General features: G+C 32.2%; 1 protein-coding gene across 1 annotated transcript in view; it reads right to left on the reverse strand.

Moving 5' to 3' along the window:
* Window positions 1-9,394: 9,394 nt before the first annotated feature.
* LOC118195619 (protein Tob1-like) overlaps window positions 9,395-15,241 on the reverse strand; it is a 241,902-nt gene continuing 236,055 nt past the window's right edge. Inside the window, exons 5-6 of the transcript XR_015041175.1 lie at window positions 10,511-10,864; window positions 9,395-9,705 (exon numbers count right to left, since the gene is read on the reverse strand). The gene's annotated coding sequence lies outside the window, so the exon portion shown is untranslated. The remainder of the gene's footprint in view (window positions 9,706-10,510; window positions 10,865-15,241) is intronic.

A 15,241-nucleotide genomic window follows, 5' to 3' on the forward strand; every position in this document is an offset into this window, starting at 1 on the left:
TTTTTGCTTTTAACGTCTAGCTTTGGGGGAAATGGTAGCATTTTATATAATATTTTAAATAACATAGGAGGATTCGGAGAGCTTCTTGAAAGCAGAGATCCACGTGCCTGTTTGGCCCTGTGGAAATCAAATCCTGTTCAGCGTTTAAAGTGTGACAAAACAGACGTGCAGTTTTAATGCGAAATCGTTAAGTGGGGTATTTTCTGGTCTACGAGCATAATTATGCCAGGCATTATTATACTTATATTTAAAGTAGTTCTACCGTGAATGACGGGACAGACATCATTTAGTTCCAGTTTAAAAAACGTTGTAAGTGCATTAATACTCCAAACATCCGGACTAACTGAGACCACATTCCATCCGGTAATTGGTTTACTTTTCACTGTATACATGGTTGATGCATATGCCTTTAAATATTACGTAATGAAAATGGAGAAATTTTGTTTTCTCACGTTACAGTATTTTATTTGAATAAAAGTTATATAATTAAAAAAAACCCTTCGTAAAATTGTATATTATGTTGATTTTCTAAATTACTGATAGTTGTGCTAATTAAGCAACAGAATCGAAGTTTCGAACCTTCTCGATACTGATCTGGAGGACTGAAAGGATTTTTGCATTACAACTTCTTCATTAAACAACACGGAATTAATCACATTTTCGAACACGCTTGTAGGTAAACAGACTGCAGTTATTTTATTGTTCTAAATTGAGTAATTCCATCAAAATGTTTAACTTTTCCCAATTATATGAGCGTGTACCGCATACGAATGGATCATAAATATATTGCTGCACATATTATACCTGAAAATATATTCCACATTTGAATACAAATTGGTCCTTTAAGGAAAATTCAAAATAAAGGTGCTAATTTCACGAGATATCTAAAATTCGTGTATAGCTTTTGATTCTCTTAAAACTATTGGAAGCCTTGAATGGTAACGTAAACAACTGATTTAGATTTATTTTTCATGTTATATATATTAGATACTTACTTTTATTGCAAAATAAATTAAAAGGAAATGTTTTTAAGACAATAAATAAGGAAAACAAAGTATATATTTACGTAGTTATAGCGTCTATCAATATTTGAACTCACACCGTATATTTGAAAAATTTCGTCTTTCTGTTTTTATACATCATTATCGTTTTATTAATAATACAAAAAAGGCTTTAGCTGTTATATAGATTATGAACACCAGACATAAAAAATTTTATGTGTACACCACATGGCTTCCTTGTACGGCCTATTAAATTATACGCATTTTTTCCTGGCTTTCATTTAAACTTCATTCATCGAATTTCATTAGAGATAGATTTCTCATTCAATTCATTCACTTCTCACTTCGCGGCAAGGCAAAAATACATAAAAACTCAAAATATCTTCATTAAAAATTGAAAGATACAGAAAAAGATAAAACATCAAATACAGTTAAAACAATTCAAAAACAACAACTATATTTTTACAACTAAAATTAGAGTTTCTAAGCAAAAACAAGCAATTTGGCCAGCAGGCAAGAAGGCAGATTTTTCGATGCACAAAACTAAAAGTTTCCTTTTGGTCCCACTCGGCAAAAAGATACTGAAGGTGCAGAAAGACTTAATTCACTATTCTGCTGTTTCAAATGTAAACGAATATGACTGCTATGGTAAGAAAAATTAGGCTTAAACAACTTTTAAACTGTTGATAATTCTACAACGATTGCATGCAGATTTACTAAAGGCATAAAAACCTTAACCGGAAGATAAGAACATAATTCAATCATTTTTAAAGAAAAAAACAGCTCAATTTACCAATATATAAGAATTTTAAAAAAATGAGCTCACTGAGCCGAGTAACAGAGTGGATGTATATACATGCTTTTATAGTTTCGGATTGCAACCAAAAATGGAGGTGCACAACTACATGTTATAGCAGTTCTATATACAAAATTTCAAAGTTCTGAGGCTACTCGTGTTTGAGTTATGCGAGATACATACATGCATCACGAAAAAATCTTTTCGAAAACCATTTTAAATCAGTTTTAAAATTCCTTTGGGGAAAAAGAGTTCCTTATTCTGTCCTTACGTACAGATCTCATACAAGAACATCGTTAAATTGCATTCGATAGTGATGAAAATGGATATTTTCGTTGAAATATGCTACTCGGAATTTTTCGCGATTACTTACTTCGTACAAGGAAGTAAAAATGGAAAAAATTTGTAACAGACTTATTCATATTTATGCTAATAAATTATAAAATTTACTAATGTATACATTCATAGTACGTTGAATCAAGCTGCTTCATCTCATTTGTTCACGAGTTATTTAAATTGCTCTAGATCAGCGATTCTCAAGTGGTGGTGTGCAAGGGAAAAATAGGTGGTACGCACAGAAATAAAATATTTTTAGTCCAAAGGGCCTTTGTCCCTGAAGGACTATTGTTTTCGTTCGCGATCATTACAAACTGCAAATCACTTTTCAAACTGTTGCCACAAAGTATTATCGACCTGCGTTATATTTAAAGAAATTAAATAATGAAAAATCTCCATAAATGTATGTACATTTCTCGTATTGTGATAAAACAATGGTACATAGAACTATCGAATTTTGAATGACGTAATCCTACTGCGAATATGGGCATGTGGAAGCCCAAATTTGAAATTTGGAATTTGTTTTATTATAGATTTCGTATTTTGTAAAACTATAACGAATTTTTGATTAACAAACTCAACGATTTCAAAGCGAGCAACACTCTACGGGGAGGGGGGAGAACCTTTTTAACTCCAGCGCGCGAGACTATGTGTCGGGAATTCTAAAGATATGTTCATTTTAAAATTATTTTGCGATATTGCTGTTGAATTGAATTTTATGGTTTAAGAACGAAGAACATGAGATTTAATAAATAAATGTAACACACAAAATGTTAAAAAAACGCTCCTTTGAACGTAATTTAAAATATGAAACATTTTAGACTTTTTTTTGAAGTATTAAATTCAAAAATTAAATTCCCAACATCCTGTTTGATGTTTTTTCTCTAACACCCGTAAATTTATGCCATCTGAGCTTTGTTCATGGTCAACAGCCGATTATAGACTTTAGCAAAATAATCCGTTCGTACTTTCACAAATATCCTTATAGCCAAAGAAGTAAAACCATTTCTTATAAATGTTGTTTTTAAAAGGAGTAATAGAAATGGACGTGGTATTTAATAGGAAATAAAATAATAAGTTCCAATAAAAAGATCTCATTAATTCTTTTAGAGGTTAACGATTTATTAGCACGTCTAACGCTTTATGTCGCCATCATTTCTAGGCTCATATTGCTCTGTTTTCAATTAGAGTCATTTTGCTTAGGTCGATTTGCTGTCTCTAACAGCAGGTATTTTGCCTTCTTGTTGCTTGGTATTCCTTACTTTTCTATGCGATTTGAGGATATCGTCGTTTGTTTTTGAAGAACTCGGAATATATTAGGCATTTAAATATTTGTAAAAAATAATAAAACAAACCTTGAATTTCAGAATGGAAAATTGGCTAAGATTGACTAAGCGGAAAAGTCATGATTCACAGGTGATAGATCTAGGAGAATCTACTAGCACTAAGAATACTGAACAGAAGAGAAACCTTGTTTACAGAAAATGTAATGAAAGTTATTTATCATTTGGATTTACTTGGAATGGGGATAAAATGGACCCTCAACCTCAATGTATTGCTTGCGATGAACTGTTATCCAAACAAGGTATGAAACCATCGTTTTCTAAAAGACATTTTAAATCTAAACATGCCAGTTTAAAGGATAAATCAAAAGACTATTTTAAAAGGAAATCATCGGAGTTAAAAAATAGTAAACAAGTGATGAAAGGTTTTGTTACTTCAAGTGAAAGAACTTTGGAAGCTAGGTACCTAGTAAGCCTAAGAATTGCCAAGACTGGACAGGCTCACACTATTGGAGAAAACCTTATATTACTAGCAATTAAAGATATCTTTTTGACATTATTCACCGAAAAAGCGGTTAATGAACTTAATACTATTCCGTTAGTAAATGATACAATAAGTCGACGAATTCATGAAGTGGAAAATTCCATAAAAGAGACACTTATTCAAAAAATAAAACACAGTGAGTATTTCATATTGCAATTGGATGAACGTACTGATATAACGAAATTTGTGCAATTATTAGTTTATATACATTTTGAAGAAGATAAACGAATTGCCGAAGAGTATTTATTTTGTGAATCTCTTCCTGACAGAGCAACTGAATGAAATTTTCAAAGCAACTGACAATTTTATGTCTGAGAACGATATTCCTTGGAATAAGTGCATTGCTGTATGCAGTGACGGATCCCGAGCTTTAGGAAAACATTTCGGTGTTATTTCTCAAATAAAGAAAGTCGGCCCTAAAACTCACTACTCCATCAATCGTGAAGTTTTAGTAGCCAAAACAATCCCCGAAAACCTGAAAATCGTTTTGAATCAAGTTGTGAAACTTGTTAATTTAATTAATAGCCGAACTTTAAATTCAAGAATATTTACGACTTTTTGCCAAGAAATGTGCAGTGAACATGAAAGCTCTGTTATATTCCGAAGTAAGCTGGTTATCCAGAGGCAACCACCTTTTTGAACTTCGATCAGAAATTCAAATTTTCCTCTGTAATTCAAAATTTGAATTGGAAAATAGCTTATTTATGGTTGGCGCATTTAGCATATTAGATGATGTTTTTGGAAAGTTTATGAATTAAATTTAGGATTACAAGGACAAAGTGTTAATTTGTTCACCATTAGAGATAAAGTAAATGCAATGACAAAAAACTCGAGCTAATAATCAAAGAATTGGATTATAATATTGTTAGGAAATACCCAGCTGCGATAAGACAGCTTCCCCGCAAAGCGGGTTTAGGGTTGCCAAATATGGCGCGAAATAGCCCATTTGGTGGCAAAATCGGCGATATACATAGAACATTCTAGAACGAATTCTTACTGTTTTACCCCAGAATGTTCTCGAAGTTAAGTCAAAAGCTATATAAACTTTGTTTGTACGTGAAGTACCAGTGCATCAAGTGTATCGTCAGTTTATCGTAAAGAGTATCGTGAGTTTTATCGTAAAGATTATCTTAAGTATGTTGAGCTCCAAGAGCGATCGACCGAGTCGGAAGCTGTACTACCGTTACAGCCTGATAGACTGAAGGCAGTGTTGCAGATTGTTTCAGAGTGTTTATCATAGTTTTTTGTAAACGTGTTTTCGTGACTGTGTTGAGTAATACTGGCTAATAAATTGTGTTTTGATTCTTCATCAACTGTTGTTGTCATCAATCACTCCAAATCCACGAACCCTTGGAACGCAGCAATATTTTAAGCTTTTTACCACTTTTAGAAAATTTTATAACCGAAAATAATTTGAAAATAACAGAGAAATTAGCAACCGAAATTAAAAATCATTGTTTTTCATTCATAAATAATTTCGAAATGTATTTCCGGAGGATTATGAAAAAGACAAGTGGATTAAAAATCCGTTTTATTCAAGTGCACCTGAAATTTTATCTCGTGAAGAAAAAGAACAATTGATAGAAATTTCCTGTGATTAAAATCTAATGGAAGATTTCAAAAATAACAAACACACTCGTTAAATTTTGGCTGAACCGGGAGGAAAAAAAAATGTAGGCATTTAAAATAAAGCTATTAAATTTTTATTGCCTTTCGGCACAACCTATTTGTGGGAACAAGGATTTTCTTTCATGTTATCTTTGAAAAATAAACAGTAAACAGAACGTAATTAACAGTGGATCCTAATTTACAGCTAAAACTAAGTGAAATAAGACCAGACATAAAGAAACTTATCTCTCTTAAACAGTCCCAAATTTCGTACTAAATTTAGAATGAAAGTATTGTAACTTAAACTTTGATAATTAAAATGGTAACCAGCATACTTAATACAAATAGCCAATAGGTTGTGCAAATGGAAAAAAAAATGTTTTAATATTTCTATTCAGAAATTAAAAATAATCCATTGTAAAATGTAGTGGTGGTACTAAAGGTTTTCAAATTTTTGTTAGATGGTACAGTTTAATCAAAAGGTTGAGAACAGCTTCTCTAGATCGTCAAAATATTTTCTTTATAGCACAAATGAAGACCCATACATCATATTATCATTAAGAGTAAACTTCACATTATTTACAAATATTCGGTTGCGGGGCCAGCCGCATATGATTGCCATTGAAAAAAGAAAACTATATTTATGTAATAATTTTAATGAGTCCAGCTAGAAGCTTATCCAAGATGTATAGTTAGTAAATAAAAATGATAGGTGAGGAATAGCGTTTATTGCTTTTAAATCACTCAGTTTGTTAATCAACAACAGAGAGATTAAATTTGAAAGAAAACTCAACTTATATACTTTCCGGAACGGCAACACACCGGAGCACAGAAGATATTTCGAGCGGTGACAACATGTCTTTTAAATCATTGAGTTTACTGAATTTGAAGAATAATATTTGCCGAGTGCCCGTTCCTTTAAATTCCCTAGTTCTTTGATTAAAATTGAAATATAATTATCTTTACGCTTTGCAGAAAGGTTGCTTTTAAATCGCGAAGTTTGCTAGTCAAAACCGCACAAAGCATGGAATAAATTTTTAAAAAGTTTGAAATTTAAAATTCGGCTTCCAGATGCACATGCTCTGATGGAGGACTACGTGTGTTAAAAATTTTGAGGCTCTCACTACTGCCGCCGTTTTTCAGCAATGCGTTCCACAATAAACATACATACATTATTCATTATTTAATAATACAGAAAACTTATTAATTGTTTCCTGGGCGAGTCTTTTGCATATATTTTCTAATAAACTAAAAAAATTAAAGCATGCTTCCATTGTTCCGGCAGAAAATGAATAAAAAACTATTTCCTATGTTCAGCAATAATTTTTTTATAGAAATTAGTCTTATAAAACGCACGGGGTTCTCAAATAATGCAAAAACATAAACATTTGCTTTTAGTTTTGCTGTTTTCACCCTTTAAGAAAAAGTTTTTTTTTCTTTTCTTCGCCCCATGAGGAAAGAATAAATAAATAAATATAAATAATGAATAATTAAATAAAAAATTTTCTTTTCATTTTATAATTATTCAATTTAACCAAAATATAATAATTTGATTGTCGTGGAAATGGCGCTTCTGGCAGCAAATTATGCAAGCGAATTACAAACAGTAAATCTGGGCAACAGTTAGATTTATTAAAGCTCAGTGTCGTTTTATAAACATGTGATCAAAAATTTTTGCTATTACCGAAATCATCTGAATATGATTCTGGAAAAGCTAAAAGTTATGTTCTAGAAACTGTGAAAGCTGGAATGCTATTCACAGGCGGAAAGCTGCCTTCGCAAAAAGGAATCTACTTTTGGTAAGCTGAAAACAAACCATGAGAACTGCCGATTTAACTGTACGGCATAATTTTTTTATTGCTCCAAAAGACTTGAACTTTAAATATATTATGTTAACTATGATTCACAATTTGAAATCCGTAGATCTCAAACTGTTAAAAAAAGTTTATGGTAGGGGAAAACAAAATTCGGAATTATTTGATTCCAAATGAAATAGATGTTCCACAGGAAACTTGATGTTTAACGTAAACAAAAATATTCTGAACGCTTTCGCTGTTACATGCAATGAACTACACTGCTTTAAAATGTGGCCGGCAGCAAAGCAGATCAAAGACGCTATTTAAAAAGAAATATTTTTGTTGCGCGTATTCTTAAAATATTATTAAGTAAAAACAAAAAAATTAATAGTTTGTGATATATATCAAAATTATAAATGAATTAATTCAGTTTCGATTTAATTTTTCGCCTGTATAGCGATAGTTTTCTGTAGTTCTTTGACGACAGCTAAATAGAGATTTAATCTTAAATTTCTTATATTATAACTCATTTGATTCGCTGGCTTAGATATTCTTTTGGATGAATAACAGCCACAGGAATTAAAAATGTCCCACTTTTTCTAAAGACTGAAATAGACTTCAAAAATAAAGTACTGATTACAGGAAATTACTATGTGAGACAGGTGACTGACTGCATTGCGTCAGGGATGTCTGGGCAGTCATTTCCGCATATACAGCGGGTGTTAATGCTTGGATTTCTCAAAAACAAAGATTGAAAGGGTAATTGGCTCTCAAATCGTTCTTAATCCGGGTTGCAGGTGAGGTTAGGTTGCGATGGAACTGAAAAAGGAATTGGCTTTATAGTTGTTTTTAAATGAACTCAAGTTCTCATTACGTTTTTGACGCAATGTTCTCAAAGAGTAAAGCTAATTAAATGTCAAGGAGCATGCGCAAGAGAAGCAGGGAACTGTGGTTGCCAAAAATTGATTGCGTAATTTTGCAGTAATTGAAAGAAAATGACTTTTAGATAAATTTGAAATAGCATTCAAATTCATTGATAATGAAATGGCATTCAAATTTGAAATAGCATTCAAATTGATATTTAATTACTTTCTACCCATTTTATTTGAAAAAAACTTTCTTGAAAACAGGAAATAAAAATAAAGACATTATGCTTTAATACTGCGAATTTTCATTAGCTTGTAATAAAGCATTTAATAATTATGTTTACTTAATTATTTATTTATTATCTGCAGTATTTTATATGAACTCAAAAGATACAGTTTTTTTTTTTTTTTTTTTTTTTTTTTTTTTTTTTTTAAATCTAAAGGAGCACTTTGCCCTGAAGGACTATTAATTTCGTTTTGGCATTTTGAATTCGTTAACTTTTTAAATTGTTGCCACCAAATATTATCTCCCTGTGTTATATTCAAAGAAATTAAATAATGAAGAATCTCCATAAATGTATGTATGTTTCTCGCAATGAGATAAAAGTACCAATTGAGATAAAGTTTTAGACTTCTTTACATTCACTGTAAAATACGATTATCGAAATTTTCGAAGGATGAAAAATTTGATGAAAATGCTATAGACCCAACAAAAAAAAAAAAAAAAAAAGCTTAAATCAGGTCTGGGCACACGTTGTTTTGCCTAAAAGGCCAAATTATGGATTTAAAACAAAAAATTACGTTGGGACACAAATAAAATAATATTTTCAGGTATAAATTGTTACTACTTGTAAAAGTGAATTCTAACATAAAAATAAATTTTTAACAATCAGTTATTTAATTAAACGAATAGTGCTGTTTTATATCTTTCGTTATTTTTTAAAATTTGAACTGTAAATTTTGTAGTTGAGTTTGTAAAAAAGTCAAAAGTTTATTTTCCAAGAAGTAGAATGAATTTATGAGTGTGGATAAATTTTTCGTTTCTAAAAGAACTGGATGTGATCACCACGCTCGTTGCTGTCCAACGTTAGTGACTTCCTACGGAAAAATACGTTTTGGAAACGTATTTTCTTCATACGTTTCGGAAAAATGTAAACAACTAAGTCACTTGTACAAAACTTGATTTTTTCCAGTTCAAATTTTACAATATTTTCAGCTGACAGATCAACAACTTTGGATTTGGAGGTATTTCTTTTTTTCCGTCATATTCTGCTTAACAGCTAGAATAATATCAGCAAGGGTTGTCAGACAGTGTTGGGCCTTTCTCTCTTTGTTTTCATGCCTGCACATGTCCGTAAAATTTCCTTCCATGCTATAATATTCTTTCGAGCGCTTTCTTCATTGGAGTCTTTGACCATCGTTTGTGAAGCTTTAACCATTTTCTTTGTTCCTTTCTTTATTTCTTCATTAACCTGCTGGGGAAAATAATAAACTTTGTTGATTTCATCCACTAAAATAGTATATTATACTACATATTCATCAGGAGATCGCCTGGACTTTTTTATTTAATTAATTAAGATTTTTAGTGAAACTGTAATCCCAACTACCACCCCAAATAAGACGAGGTCTAGTATTTTATTTTATTAAACTATTTACCATTAATTTTATAATTTATTAAATTTTCATTCATAATCTATGCTTTATTAAATTTTAATTATTTAATTATTAATGATTTTATTATTTATTTTTGTTAATCTTTCCTGATGGCCTTCCTTGAGGCTCCGATACTTTGAATTTTAGAAAGTAAGCCCTGACAGGAGGTTCTGACTATTGCTATTTTCAAAGATTTTCTTGAAGATGCAGGTGTTAGGCTAATCCATATTTCTTAAATCGGAAATTTATTTAACTGGAAATGGGGGGAAATTTCATGTTAAAAAAAATGCTAACATCCTAGTAGGATAAGGAAGGGAAACAGAGTGGCTCATCCGCTTAATGAAAATGCTATACACGAAAAGATTAAGTTTTTTTGGGGGGAGGGGGCAGGAAAAGGAATGACATGTTCTGACTTAAGTGATTAAATGTTCATTATTTTCCTCTATCATTTTGATTAAGTAAGATATTATTGAACTCAAAGATTAACGTTTCCAGAAACACTACAAATATAGTCATAAATAAATTGCTTCCTATTATAAATATCTTTTTTACAAAGTCTTGTCAACCTTCTCTAAATTAATAATTTAATTTTGAGTATCGCAAATTCGGTTTCTTAAAGTCTGTTACCTTGTCTGTATCCTCTTCAGCACTGCTATTTGAGGACAATTTCAGAAAAGCTTTTTCAAATCTGCAATTCAAAACAAAAATGAAGGTTATAGTCCGAGGTATGTTAGGTCAAAAAATGCATAATGAGATAATTCCACGTAATAATGGTAAAACCTGTTATTCTTAAGAAACATAGAAAAACTTGACTTATCTGCATAATCCGACATTCATTTTTGAAAAGGTATAATTTGTGCGGCCCAAGTCGGAAGTTGACTCTATCATCAGAGAAAATTCTTGTAAAACAAGAGGCCATCATAAATTTGTGAAGGCCATCCCCATTCTCATTCGATTTAATTTTTCTTCTCTCCTCTGGACCTATTTAAATATGTAAGAACATAAATGAGGAAATAGTTAAGGTAAACTTTTAGAAATTCTTCATAAGTAGGTCTTTGGGCGAAGAAAGTCGAAGAATTTGTTACCATGAGTGTGTTGTTAGACGGAATAGTTCTAAAAGAGGAGATTTGTGGCGTTTGGCCTCATAAATAATTTTACTTTTTACAAGTTTTTAAGATGTCATGGGAAGATTAGCTTAAGAAAGAAAACCAACCTTTCCTTTAACCTTTCCTTCACGATGAATATCCACGTAGTCATTAAATAAAACCATTCTCTTGATGTATAGACACAAACTAGCGTATATGTGTTGAAGAAAATTCATTGAAAACATTGTTGCTCTAAATCGCAAAATAAATTCGTTCGTCAGGAATGGTTGCCTGAGGTGCAACACATGGAGCGACCGAATCATACCCGAGGAAAAGGGAATGTTCCCTCCCAACTTTGATGGAGAGCACACAAGTGGACAAATGCGAACTCTTCCACCTATCCACCCCAGACCTCTCACAGAACTTTCGACTCGCCAGTATTTTAAACGTTCCCATGTCGCACAGATACTATACACGTACAAACATCCAAGCTTTCTCCAGGATTCGAACGCGGTCTTAACAATACGCTGTCAACATAGCTGACAGCTATACTGTTAAGGGCACCACTTATGAAAGCTTATGTCCGCTGGTGAAGCTGTGAAATTTCTATGAAAATTAAGAAACGAAGATTAAAAGGCATTTCTTGAAAATTGAATTCGGGAATTAAGAACTTTGCGCGCGACCTTGTAGGAGAAAAGGCACGCATTCTAATAAAAACACCCACTTAAAAGGAGTTCATTCCTTTTAGGCCTGACACAGTCCAAGAGGCGAAACTAGAAACTGTCAATTCATGACAAAGGGTATAAAAGAAACGTACTCATTTCAATCAAACAGGCAATTGTTAATTTTATAACAATTTACTTCTTGGATGAGGAAAGGAGGACGAATTTTTTTTAAACAGAAATTCTCAGAGACGGGCGTTTCAGCTGGTTGGGCAGAAAAGTAAGAATAGACTGACTGACCCCCGCAGAAGCGATCCTCATATAAATCAAATTAATTAAGGAAACAAAATTTAGTACTTTAAAAAATCACTTTGTCACTGATTTATCTTCAGTTTTTCTCCTATTAATCATACTGAATATTAATTAAAAAGTAAAATGAGATAAAATAAACACAGGTCAGTCAAAGTAACAGCTAATCATTAGGTTAACGTAACAGCTAATTTCGAAGTCATTAGTTAAAGGTAATAACTGATCTCAAAATACCAACAACCGTATAAGCAAAATGGCGATACGATTCTAAGCCCAACTGCCAGTTAAAAGGCAAATTTTGCGCTCGAAAAATCGGATCTTCCTCAGTGTTGTCAGTTCAGTTAATAGTATGCTACATACTATATTCATTACAGAGTGGCTTTAAATAAATAAGAAGAAATTTTAAAAAATTGTGATCTAGGAACTTCAGATTACAGTCGAACACCTCGAAGAAAAATTTACCATTGAAAATTTTAAAGAATACACTTTATTATTACATTAAAATTAATGAAATTTAATAAATACTAAATTAAAAATTGAAATTTTATTTTCATGCGTTTAAACTACTTTTATGCGTCTAATACCTGAAACGGTTTTAAGCTAACTATCCACCGTAGGTCACAAATCTGTTACTTTAAATTATAAACTTTATGAAGCATTTTCTCTCTCCTTTCCGAGTGTCTTCGGGTGTAATTGGATAGCACGTCCGCACAGCAATAGGGAGGTCTCGTGCTGAAATCCCGGCGAGGATTTTGCGCATTTTTCCTGTCTCCTATATCGATAAACCTCTACAACTCTACAAGTGCAAGTTCCACCTACTTGCCTCGACCATAGATAAAACAGTTGTGGCAACGGTTCGAGACGCCTAATTTTTTAATTCCACTCAATTCCCATTTAGCATATTCCAATTAGCTTCCTGTTTCATGAAAAAAAACATGAAAGAAGGCTACTTTAAAAACTGTAGTCTTAAATGAAGTGGAGAAAATAAGTGCTAATAAATGTAGTCTTAAATGAAGTGGATAAATTTTTTTCATTGGATCGCTGCGCACGATGTTTACAACCATTATGTTCCTGAAAAGTAAATTTCCAGCATTTTCATTTTGGCAAAACATTAAATTCGCATACTGAAAAAGTTTTTATAGATACATCAAAAAATATTACGTTCTGCAAGATGTTTAAAAAAAGTTGAGAAAGTATTTTACCACGTGTTCTTGAGCTTCGTTAGAAGAAAGAAAAACTGACGACTTTAATTGCAGCATCTGTTCTGTCTAGTAATTTATATTCAGTGCTTCAGTCTTCAGTAACTGCATATACTTCCAATTCGTATCCTTAACACTGTTTACATGTTTTCACTCGTATCAAAGAAATTCGATACTGTTTGCCTTAAATTCGTCCATGAAGGCATCCCGGTCCTTAGGCAGGTAACTTTTGCCATAAATAATTAACGAATCAACTAACCCATACAACCATTTTGTTTTCCAATTTCAATATGACATTAAATTAAGTATGCTAATTTATTATAAAATAAGCTCTGCATTTAATTAGTCTGCCTAACAGTACAAGTTTACATACTAAACCTAGTTATCTTATTATTTTCGCTTTACTTTCACTTCTATTTTCGTCAACTTCTACCAGAGTGTTAATGTAGTTAAAGGAGAAGATAGCACAGAATTCTTAAGTTTATATAGAGAACATTTAGCAGGACAATCTGATCGTCACTCTGCTTCGCTTCCTTGCTTGTTGAATTAAACTAATCGACTTAAGCTTCGACTGCTTTTGCTTCGCGAATACTTAAGGCCAGGTCATGTCAAATCAGCACCAAGAGTGTATGGGGGGGGCACTGAAATAGCGTCACAGATAAAACTGGTAATACTCAGGTACGCTAGCAATCTGAACACTTAAGGCCGTGCTAAGATTTGACAGAAAATATCGAATTTGCATTTCGGATTCAATTTAAATTCAAATGCGTGTTCTGAACTGACGGGTAGCAGCGGAGTTTTGTTGCTATTATACTTTTCAGTTTGCGTTACCGTCAGATTGACATGTTAATAAATAGCTTTTACTTTAAGCATTCACTTTATAAGGTATTTTCTTCCTCCTTTCAGCATGCCTTCGTGGTGTAACGGTAGCACACGCGGCACGTATTCGAGAGCTCTAGGTTCGAGTCTCGGCGAGGGCACTGCTCATCTTTCACATCTCTTGCTTCAAGAACCTAATGTCTCGACAACTTTGAGTTGGGATTTAGTTAGGATGTAATCGGCATAAGTCTTTTGACTGTCTTTATGTTCTAACAGATTTGGCACTTTAATGTACTGTGTTTAACTGTATTCCGAATGAAAGATAAGGTATACTGAGCTAAATTATAATATCCCGAGTTTATGTAGTGGTCTGCGCTCTTATCTACAAACTCTTTTAAGTTTAAAAGTAAATTTGACAAAGTTTGGACTACACGGAATCTCAAGGCCTGAAAGTGCCCGTACACGGAGTCCTCAGAGTGCCTGTGCATTAAAAGAGTTAGATTAAAAGAGTTAGAGTTAGATTAAGAGCAGTAGAGTTTTGGAATTTTAAAGTGTAGGTTAGTAGTATTAGACGCATTTTCGATTTACAGTGGGCCATACTGAAAGCCGGGGAGTTTCTGTTTGCTATCATTCTTCAGTTTTAACATAAGTAAATTAATTGTCATTTGTTTATTACTAAATTATTTCTTGTTTGTTTTTAAGTGATGTCAAAGAGCTCGAAGGCTCCCTTCCTAAAGGAACAGAAGTCTTCATGAAGGACTTTTTAAAGCAACACTTACGCGTTACATGTACAGAAAAGCACGAAATTTTTTTTACACATGAAAAACCTCGAAAATACTCACGCTATATGAAAAGGAAAATATTTTACATGACCGTAAGTAATGAAGCAGTAATATATAAATTTGTCGCACTGAACGAGATACAGCTTAAGAAACAGAAAAAATTGTTCTAAATTTCTATTCAAAGAAATCTCTTCAGAAAATTTTAAAGCATTACTACAGATGTTTTTCTTTCGTTTGTCTCTTCTATCCTGCCTAAAAATCCCAACTCTGGTTGAATATTATGTTTTAAATGCTGCAACTTAAAAATATTACTTTTTTTAAACGGTAATCTTAGTTTTATTTTTAGTAAACTGCGACGTAGATTTATAAACATCACTTTGCAAGTAGATGATGTAATCTCTCTCAAATTTCTGAAAAACTACTGTTTTGACCAATCAGATTGATCATTAAAGCGTTGTATACTACGTTTCTTGATGACGTTTCTTCAATCCAAATCAGTTAT

The sequence above is a fragment of the Stegodyphus dumicola genome, chromosome 1, assembly GCF_044657685.1.
Source record: "Stegodyphus dumicola isolate Sdum_Otavi_A_Nest chromosome 1, ASM4465768v1".
NCBI lineage: Eukaryota > Metazoa > Arthropoda > Arachnida > Araneae > Eresidae > Stegodyphus > Stegodyphus dumicola.